Here is a 10,965-nt window from a genome sequence, read left to right on the forward strand (position 1 = left end):
ACATCAAAGCTGGGAAATAGCATGGTGAACTGTAGAAGATGTTTTGGCCACATCTTCAAGCATGACTTGTGCTTCTGACCGTCTCTTCTTGTTGATCTTTAATGACATGCCTGGAATCATCATGGTGTATTCGCTGACTGGGAGAGTGCTCTGGATGATACGTTGTCACAGCAAACAATATAAGTAAAAAAACATGCATTTATGTATGTATACTCACAGTTGGAGCTTAAAAGTTAACCCAGTGCTGAAGTGCCGAAAACCTCAGCTCCTCTTGATGCCCCTTAAGGTTGGCTAGAAAAAAATGAATAAAAGCAACAATTAGATATTTTTTATATAACAGAAAACAAGAAGAAAAACCGAGAAGGACTTCTAAATGTACAGATTTAGCTTTCATTAGTTCCAGCACAAAGAAAACACGTCCTTCCAGGTGCTCTATGCTCCAGCTGTTAGCTGTAATTGACTTTATAAATCAGGACATCGCGGCGACTGTGCATCTGCCTATTTATATTTCCTGCTGCCCAGCAGCCAGCAGTATATTATTGTGAGCTTTAATTCATACTCCTACTACCCACAGGTGTGGCTGTGTGGAGGCAGTATGGAGGTGCTGCCTTGCTCCAGAGTGGCTCATATTGCACGAATGAAGAAACCTTACCACAGTAACATAGCTTTCCACACACGCCTTAATGCCCTGCGTGTGGCAGAGGTCTGGATGGATGAGTACAAGTCCAATGTCTACCTGGCCTGGAACATCCCCATGGAGGTGAGAACGGCATTTTTCTGCACCAAGACCTCTCTTAGAGAGGATGCTGTCAGTCATGCTTGTCTGTTTGTGACTATCAGATGTCCATGTTCAGAGCCAAACAGTTTTTCTTTTGGTTCCACAATTTATGTAGAGACTTTAGGCATAATAACTTCCTTTGCTCTTGCAGAACCACGGTATTGATTACGGAGACATATCACAGAGGGTTGCACTGAGGAAGAGTCTGCAATGTAAGAGCTTTCACTGGTACCTAGACAACGTTTACCCAGAGATGAGGAGGTACAACGATACGCTGTTCTACGGTGAGGTGAGCCATGAAGGACAAAGACACAGGAAAAAGTAAGTTTGTAGATGTAAGATCTGATGTACAAATTAAACCACTGAAATTAAATAAATGATACTTACACAAAGTCCTAAGAAACTTGTATCTCCTCCACAGACCAAAATATAACAAGAAAGCAGGGACTCAGACAGCATGTACATCCACATCTTCTCAGCTGTTAATAGAAAATAAATGAGATTTAGAACTTTGTCTGATCCACACTGACACATCCTTGTTTTTAGCCTTTATACATTTTTAATCGGTAATTATTTTGGGGAATATTCATATTTTATGAATTAAGTCTGACTCTTTTTTTTTGTGTATTTAAGGTCCGCAATTCTAAAGCAAGCCACCTGTGTATGGATCAGGGTGTGAAGGAGAACCACACAGCCACCCTGCACCCATGCCATGGGTGGGGTCCTCAGGTACAACACTCTTCCTCACCACCATACTAAAGAGTATACTCCATCTTTTTCCAGTTGCTTTGCTTTCTCATGAAAACATACAGTGAGCTTCTCCGGTGATGTGATTTGCAGCTGTGTCTCAATCACAGGCTCAGCTGAAATCCTCCAAGGAGCGAGTTCTGCTGTCAGAATAAAATTGTGTCTTGCACTTTTTGTGTTGAAGCCCTGAGTCAGCCAGTGTCAGCTCTTCATCCCTTCAGCCCTAAGGGCCTCTCTTTTTAGCTCACAGTGGTAAACAGGTGCTTTAGGCAGAAAGTCAAGGCTTCAGTGGTAAAATGCTAAAGGAGCTAAAATTTCAATTCAATTCTGGAAAAATGAGTGCCGCTGATAGGTTTGTAGCTTGAACCCATCCGCTGGAACGTTAAAGGCAATATAATTACACTGCAAAGCAAGACACGAAGTAGGCAAGCTTCATGTTACTCGTGCACGGGAGAGAACCGGACAATCGCCGTTCCTTCGCTTGGCCCCAGTTGCTCTCGTCCGTCCTCCCGTACCACTGTCCTTTTATTGAGGTTACATGAATATGCATAAGTTCGTTAACATATGACGTCTACATACACACAAAGAGTAATAAATTCAAATTCAAATTTTATTTGTCACATACACAGTCATACACAGTACGATATGTAGTGAAATGCTTGGACAACTGCTCGTGACCTAAAGAAAACAAAAAAGGAAAGGCTATGAATAAGGTAGGAAATAAATATGAAAAATTAAAAAGGGGTAAATTTAACTAGGAAGGAATAAAATATAAATTAAGGTTAAAAATGAAATAACTGTACAACACAAATTAGAATGAAGGGTAAATTTAACTGGGAAGAATAAGATAAAATATATAAATTAAAGTTGAAAATAAAATAACTGTACAACAAAATACACCAATACACAGTATAGAACTATATAAGAATGTATGAAGAAATCTAAATATAAATAAATATATACACAATAACAGCAGCTGTACAAGTATTAACCGGAAATGAAGAATATAGTGACCAGTGTTGTGCAAAAACAAAGTCCAGAAAGTCCAGTGTGTGTGTAAGAACTGTATGTGTGGGTCAGTACTGTGTGGTGGTGTGATTGAGAGACCGTATCGCCTGCGGGAAGAAGCTCCTCCTCAGTCTCTCTGTGTTGGTCTTCAGGGAGCGGAATCGCTTTCCTGACCTCAACAGAGAGAACAGTCTGTTGTTGGGATGGCTGAGGTCCTTCACGATCTTCCTGGCCTTGGTCCAGCACCGCCTGCTGTAGATTGAGTGCAGGTCAGGGAGCTCGGAGCGGATGGTGCGCTCAGCTGACCGCACAACCCTCTGTAGAGCTCGTCTGTCCTGCATGGTGCTGTTCCCGAACCAGGTTAAGATGTTTCCCGCCAGGATGCTCTCTATGGTGCACGAGTAAAAGTTCCTGAGCACTTTGGAGGGCAGTTGGAAGTCTCTCAAGCGTCTGAGGTGGTAGAGACGCTGACGGGCCTTTTTCACCACGGTGTTGATGTGACAGGACCATGACAGGTCCTGCGTGATGTGAACTCCGAGGTATTTGAAGCTGTCCACTCTCTCCACTGGGCACTCGTTGATGACGGGGGTCTGGTAGTTCCTCTCCTGCTTAGTGCTGAAGTCCACTATCAGCTCCTTTGTCTTACTGACGTTTAGAAGGAGGTTGTTCCTCTGGCACCAGTTCTCCAGATTCCTAATCTCCTTCAGGTAGGCCGTCTCGTTGTTATCAGAGATCAGGCCCACCACGACGGTGTCGTCAGCAAACTTGATGATGGTGGTGGAGCTGGTAGTGGCCACACAGTCATATGTGTACAAAGAGTACAGCAGGGGGCTCAGAACACACCCCTGGGGGGCTCCAGTGCTGAGAGTGGTGGAGGCTGAGACATGTCCGCCCATCCTTACTGCGTGCGTGTGTGTGTGTGTGTGTGTGTGTGTGTGTGTGTGTGTGTGTGTGTGTGTGTGTGTCTGTGTGTGTGTGTGTGTGTGTGTGGACTGCTGATCAAAGGGTCAAACATCCTTGGTCAGGAAGAGGGTAGCCTCCCCCTCACCCTAGATGGTTCATCCTAGATAACACGGTGAGGAAGTCCTGCAGTTCATCTAAACAAAGACTAGACTAGAACAGACGCAACTACGTTAATCCTACCATAAAACAATAAAACACGGTATGACCTCTCATGCTCCCAAAGTGCTGTCTAATACACACACAGTTTGCAGACTATCAAGGATCAAAACCTCTACCAATCTACAATTAATTACAAAACTCTAAGCATATATAAGTAAATATTTCTAAGCATAAATGACAATCAACAATACAAATCGAACAGCCGCATCACACTTTCTTCACAAGACATGCTTCAGTTGCATTTTTTAAAGTTATCCTTCTGATGGAACAAAAAGTCTTCAGTTTTTATTAGACCACCAGTTTTTCACACTTGCACTTCCACGGAGATAAAAGCGACCCCATGGTGTCTTAGCGTGGGTTCTCTCCAGGTAGTCCGGCTTCCTCCCACAGTCCGATGACATGCACGTTAGGTTAAATGGTGACTGGCTGTAGGTGTGTATGCAAAACAGATAAAGCACATAAGTGCATAAAATAAAGTGCGATATGAATATCTGTGAAAAGATGAATGTAACTTGTAGTGGTCAAAGATACTAGAAAAACATTTTAATAAATACTCTGTTCTTAAGAAGAAGCAGTGACATCTAGGGACCACAAGTGGGATTTTTTAAGATTTTGAGTCCAAACGCTGTTAAATCACCTAACTTTTGTATGATGTACTGCAAACAGGATGCAGTTACTCTGCAAAAAGACCCAAACTGGGCTGACTGGGTGGTTGATGGAAAGCTTTATCTTTATATCTTTTGCAAGGCATTGCAACCACTATTCATGCTTTGTTAGGAACAGAATGCGATATAAACAATTTCCCAATCAGTCTTTATCGTCAGCACACTCAAAGCCTCAGAGCTAGATGCAACCAAAGGAACTGTTTTATCTGCACTGCTAAAGTGGAAATTACTATTAATCTGAACGAAAAAGCTGAAGTGAAAGACACAAAGGTTAGAAAACAGAGCGGGAAGAATCTGACTCACTTCTGCTTTTTCTTTCTGTCAAGTTGAGAAAACTGCAGAATTTGGTGTATATAAAATGTTAGGGCTATATGTGGGTTAGAACTCTGCTGAAACAACACTGTGATTAGCAGTGATGTACAGGAAAATCTTTGTGTTTAGCACTCAGTGAAGAACAAAGACATGTTTTGCCTCTCAGCAGTATTGGGAACAACACCATCCTCTTGTTCAAAGCAGCAAAAAAAAAACCCAACAGCTTGCATAATCAAGGAAAATTCCTGCCAGGTTACCTTCAACTTGTACATCATCACATACTTATTTCATCGTTAGCTAATAAAGAGAAGAGTATTCACTCAGCCAGTTCAGTAACTTTCCGTTTACTGTATGTGTGACGTATCTGTTTTCCTCTTAGTTAGGACGCTACACTAAAGAAGGTCAGCTGTTTCTGGGACCCCTAGGCAGCACTGGTGAGGACACTCGTTGTGTGGTGTACGATCAGATGAGCAACTTTCCTCAGCTCCTCAATTGTGAAAAGGTGACCAACGTGAAACAGAAGACATGGCATTTCTCTCAGGTCAGAAGTGTAAAGAAATCTCTTTTTCAATGATATAACTGAGTGTTTATAAGAGAAACTAAAATTTACTGGCATAGAGTTGAGAGGAAAAGTATCTATATGTCAGATTTTAAAAGGGACCTATTGAGCTCATGTCTGGGTCCATTCTTTTTTCTCTTGGACTCTAATATGAGAGTAGCTTTGCATGAATCTTCATTTCTCTCATACTCAGCATTGCTGCAGCCCCGTAGTTCATGCTTTATCTGACAGAACCGCCTTTATATTCCGAATACCTCCGTTGAAGCCACCTTTCTTTGTGTTAAAACCCTCACAAACAGAAGGTTTTAACACCGGGGCCAGTAGGACTTCACAGATAGATCTGTCTGTTTGTGATGACTATATTAGGATATCATCTCTGCTATTACTGAAATCAAAGCAGTCTGGTTAACGGGGATTATTTGCACATAAATTGAGACTTTGGCTATGATTAATATGAACAATAACTGTTGTAAAATTATATTTATGCTAGAAAATAAGGGGTCCTCTTAAGACAACTAAACCCAGACTGCTTAAAGGGTAACAAGCGACTCAATATACCTTTTACTTTGGCATTGATTCTCTTTTTCTTTTAATGTGAAAAACCTTTTGTAAGTCAATTTTCTGTTGGTCTTTTAGTTCTGTTTGGGTAACCTTTAAAAACTAAAGAGTTACAGCCTGTAGCACGGGAAGAGGAGAGCTTGAACAGTGATGCTGCAGACCTTCTGCCACATCGATTCTTTGTCACACAGCAGGACAAGCAGTGAAGAGTCCTGCAGACGTAGAAGTCTTAGGGAAATAGGGAGACCTTACTTATTTTATATAGATGTAAGGTAAAAAGTTAGTGCCATTTGTTTAAGAAAGAGGTTGCAACAGTTCACATAAGGCCCGGTCTGGTTACATACTGTTCTGTCACCATCACGCATTGTTCACAGACCATCTGTGAAATCTGTTAAAACCAAAGTATTGTATCTCCTTCTGCCTTGCAGAACGAATCGATCATAAATCGGGCTACTGGACGCTGTCTGGAGGTGGTGCCGGCTAATGTTTACTCCGGCCACCTGCTGGTCCTGCAGCCCTGCTCGGGGCAGAGGTGGACCATCAAGAACACTATGAAGCAGTGATCGCCTGGCCAGTTTCATTGGGACCAATTACAAAGGCTATTTCCAAGAGCTGTCACCTGACGTTACCTTGGCCAGTGGACAATCAATGATGCGGGGGCTCCTTAGCTTTTGAAATAAGACTCAAAAATAGATGGCTTTAAGGAGACGAGTGATGAGGTGGTTTGGAAACAATTGATGTTTTTTTGTTTTTGTTAGTTTTTTTTTAAAAACATGGACATTCAACGTGGTGAAAGTTTAGCATGAGGACCATTTCTCTATATGAATTTTACAAACTTTCAATGTGATGTTGCCATAATTCCTGTGTGCCACTTCTTTACAGTGTTTAAGTTTTAGTAGACATTTAATCGACCAAAAGCGTGTTCTTTCTTATGTGAAGGGGAAAAAAAGTTTCCATCTTCCATCAGTCTTTCTGCAATATTTCATTCATTTTGTGCCACGGACCGGCCCTAAATAACTAAAATGTGTTCATAACACACGGGAAAAGACACAGGGGAACTGAGGTAACGATAAAAACAATAAATATGAACGATAAAACGAAGAAAAAAACCCCCGGTAAACCATAAATTGCACACCTGAACCTCAACACTCGCGGCCCGGTACCAAACGACTCACGGACCGGTACCAGTGCATGGCTCGGGGGTTGGGGACCGCTGGTCTATGGTACTTAGAAATTAAGGAATGGCTACTCGTGACAGGAGAAAATTTTACACAGTTTAGCAAAAATGCCTGAAAAGTGATTCTTATGTTTTTCAGAAAATTCAAATCCTTGTAAATATTTATAATTTGAAGAAAAATATGCTAAAAATATTACTTGGTGTACTTTTTTTTTCAAATCACCCCAACAAGGACTCTGGGCTAAATCTCACTTCTATGTTTTATGGATTCTGACTTTTATTGCTATTTTTCCACCAAGCATTCTGTAGCATCAGATGCAATATATCTCGTAGCATGAAGTACTGTAAGCAGTTGGGTACAAAGTTTCTTTGCGCTAAGTTAATTTATTTGGTTAACTGCTGTGTGCCATAACTACTGAAAACCTAGTCAAACATAGGAAGCACTTTTTTGGACAAAGGGTTGGAACATGAACGAGAGAGGAGGATTGAATCAGGAATGCACAAAAGTACCAATAGTGGAAATGCAGGAGGCCTTAAAGGCTGAAATTATTAACGTACTGAGATGTATATGATGTCATATATTAAATTGCATAAGTGTGATCAGCTGGATTTTTGCTCCCAAGATTGTCTTCCAATAAACAACTGGTTTCCTGGGTTGTGCTTTGTTACTGTGTTTTAGGATACATCTGCAGTCTTTAAATTTGTCATACTTTAATTAGTATGCTTATTTTTTTCAGTTTAATTTTATTTTCAAGCTTGTTTGTAATTTTTTGCTGCTAAACTCATGCTTTATTTTGCTTTTCTGGACTATAAATAAGGTAGAGACAGCAAAGATGAGCTACCATGCTGGCCTGCTCTCCTTTTAACTGCTCCATCCATTTTCATGGTTGTGGTCAAAATATTTTCGGCATGCTGTGAGATTAGTCCTCAAAATCATCCCCCAAAATAGACTACTTCAAAAGAGATTTCACCCTCAGCTTCCAGCTGCATGGCATCTGCTGTAACTTACACCAACTCGACTTAAGAGTACTTTCATCACATTTTTTATAAAAGCGCTTCTACACAATATTACCCAGCCACAAATAAAGCAGCCAGGTGGCCGAACATTAAAGGGACTGTTCTATAAATGACAAGTTATGGGTTCAATCCTGAAGCAACCATATGTCCTGTAAATAGTGTCCTTGAATCAGACACTGACCTCCTACTGCTTACTCTCGCTAAACTGCTCTGGATGAAGCATCAGCTTAAATGCTTAAGATGTAAATAAAACAGGAGGAGACTGCTGGGAGCACAAGGGCCTGTTTCTAGCAGAGAGGGGGAGAGAGGAGTGAGGCGGCTCTGAGGGACAGAGCCTGCATGCTAACATAACACTGAATGCTGATCAGACTCTTAACGAAGAGACTGCTCATCGTTCTCTGGCGTGAAATAGGATTACCATATGTTGGTTAAAGTCCTGCTAAATGTAAGCCAGCAGTAAATGCTAACAAGGACAAACTGATCAAATAAACTCACTGCGTTACTTAGATAAGGTTGTATTTATGGGGATGGAAATTTGTATAATTTGTAGATTTTAGCATGTAAAAAAATGGAGCTATTTTTAAAGGATGACAAAAAATCTAGAAAATGAATGTAATTCATTGACATTATTGTATCATAGTTTGCATTGTTCTGACCAGCAGTGTCCTGCAGCTCCCTGTGAGCACTTAATGAAAGAGGTTATGGTTTAATGTCAGAGCAGAGAACTCACAGTTGTCAAATATGATTTTGCTCTAATATGCACCATGTGGCGCTGTATGTTTTCTGTGATTGGAGGGTAGTGTCACTGCAGCTGTCACCCCAGCCTGCTCTCTGCTCTGCCTCGGGAAAAAAGCAGCAGAGATACAGATGTAATTACTTGACAGAACAGCAACACTGTATGAAAATGTGACAATTTCATAAAACCCACTGCAGCAAGGGTAACAGATGATACAACACACAATACTGTGCACAACTCTTTAGGCACAGATGTTGGCAGCGAAGCATGGTGAAGCATCCCGCTGTTTTAGTTTTTGTTGTTTTGGGGGTTTTTTTGCAGAGAGCATGTCAAAACTAGAGACTAGAACTACAATTAGATCTTTTATCATGCAAAATAATCAGATCGCTTAAGTTCATTCTGTAGCGTGACAATGACCCCAAACAGAGCCAGAGTAATAGCTTCAGAACATGTACTGAATGTGCTTTATTAAAGGGTTTTTATCAGACTGTGATTTACGTTTACTTCACCTTATGTGTTCATTGTTGAGTAAAAGCTATTGATACCAATTATTTTTATACTATATCCTCACTTCACAGTGAGAATCAAAATCTGTTTCTTCTTTCTTTTGTACTAAACATGTTCTCACACTCTGGAGCCATTTTGGTAACATCTCCAGGCACTTATTTGTCCAATTATTTTTAAGCTATATCTATATTAACTTTAATTTCAGTGATCATAAAAGTTATATACTAGAATAAAAACAGTTTTAAAGTTTTAGAATAGAATAGGATAAACCTTTAATACTGCACAGATGAGAAATTTGGGTGTTACCCAGCTCTTATGGCAAGGGGAATATAAAATATAAAATTGAAAAATTTATAAATTATAAAATTTGCTGACTTTGCACCAAAATGGCTCCAGAGTGTGAGAACATGTTTAGTACAAAAGAAAGAAGAAACAGATTTTGGTTCTCACTGTGAAGTGAGGATATAGTATAAAAATAATTGGTATCAATAGCTTTTACTTTTACTTTTACTGTTAGCGCCGGTGTCCTTCTATTATAGTGATACTAAACAAGGCAGGAAATTATATTTTTATTCTACAAAATGAAATGAATGTATCTACTCTGCAGAAGTGTTTGTGAATTTCAACAGATCGATTAGCTTGCTGCATTATATGTATGAACTGCATTTTTATCAGTTGCAGTTTCACCATCTCAGTGCCTAATGCTTCCCTCTTGTGGTGTCATGGTGGTTAGAAATAAATATGATATGTTATATGAAGTATATAATAAAAGCAAAGGCTTCACGTAAAGAGGGATTGGGACAGCTTTTAAGCAGGGTGACCTGCAGTATCCCACTGATTAACAGCCTCAACTGACACGTTCATGATGACTTTTGCTTTGTTCCCATTCCTCAGATCGATTTTCCCTTTATAAGGTTTGCTAAACCAGATGCTATATTTATGCTAAAAGTGGCCATAAAGAGTAAGGTCAGAAGGAGGAAAGGTAATACAGCAATGAAGAATAAAGGCAAAGTCAAAGACCGATTCCAGCTTTAAAAGCTATCTATGTATTTTTTTGTACATAGATTTATATGAAAAAGATGATCTGATTTCTAGCAGCAAAGGGCACATGCAAAAAAGCATTGGCAGGATAAATTCAGTTAAAGCAGTTAAATCAGTGCAAAGGTACAGAAAAATACTTATATTAGTTTGGAAATCAACAAGCAAAGAAATCCAGATAGATGTGATTTTTCCCATTCAATAGTACTTTTAATGTTCATAATTAAAAATGCTTTTGATTAATTTTGTCAGTAGGAGTAAAAGTTTGATGATTTTTTTCTCAGTTTTACTGCTCCATTAATAATAAGTGTTTAATAATTAATAATAAGTGAATCCAAGTTTTACCCCAATGTTTCCACCATTCCTCTCACCTAACCCTCATTTCCTCTTCAGGCCTTGCCTTTCAACCACACACACCCTCTACAGCAAATTAACAATATCTGAAAGTCATGTCCTTAAGAAATAAGAGGGGAAAATCGAGTTAAGACCCAACACAGGACCTGAAAGGTGCATCTAGCCCTTCAGCTGATTCATCTACCGTTTGCTGAACCCTTGTCAGAAATTGTTAGAAGAAGAAGAAGCTATTCTTAAGGATGGGAAACTCTTGATTGATGGAATCTTGAATATAGAAAAGTAACAATGGATTTTAATCCACAATGTAATGCCATTGGGAAAGCATGTGATTGGCAAATGCATCATTTTTCAGGATAGCAATGATCCCCAAAATACTGTCAGTACAGT

The 10,965-nt window shown here is 39.8% G+C and overlaps 1 pseudogene across 1 annotated transcript in view; it reads left to right on the top strand.

Annotated features, from left to right (window-relative positions):
• Positions 1 to 7,579, top strand: part of LOC308385971 (polypeptide N-acetylgalactosaminyltransferase 17-like) — a 68,931-nt pseudogene extending 61,352 nt beyond the window's left edge. The window contains exons 19-23 of the transcript in view: positions 575 to 760; positions 930 to 1,067; positions 1,412 to 1,507; positions 5,012 to 5,173; positions 6,178 to 7,579. The product of the transcript in view is annotated as a polypeptide N-acetylgalactosaminyltransferase 17-like (transcript). The remainder of the gene's footprint in view (positions 1 to 574; positions 761 to 929; positions 1,068 to 1,411; positions 1,508 to 5,011; positions 5,174 to 6,177) is intronic.
• The last annotated feature ends 3,386 nt before the right edge of the window (positions 7,580 to 10,965 follow it).

This window comes from Rhamphochromis sp. 'chilingali', assembly GCF_963969265.1.
Source record: "Rhamphochromis sp. 'chilingali' genome assembly, chromosome: 18".
Taxonomy (NCBI): domain Eukaryota; kingdom Metazoa; phylum Chordata; class Actinopteri; order Cichliformes; family Cichlidae; genus Rhamphochromis; species Rhamphochromis sp. 'chilingali'.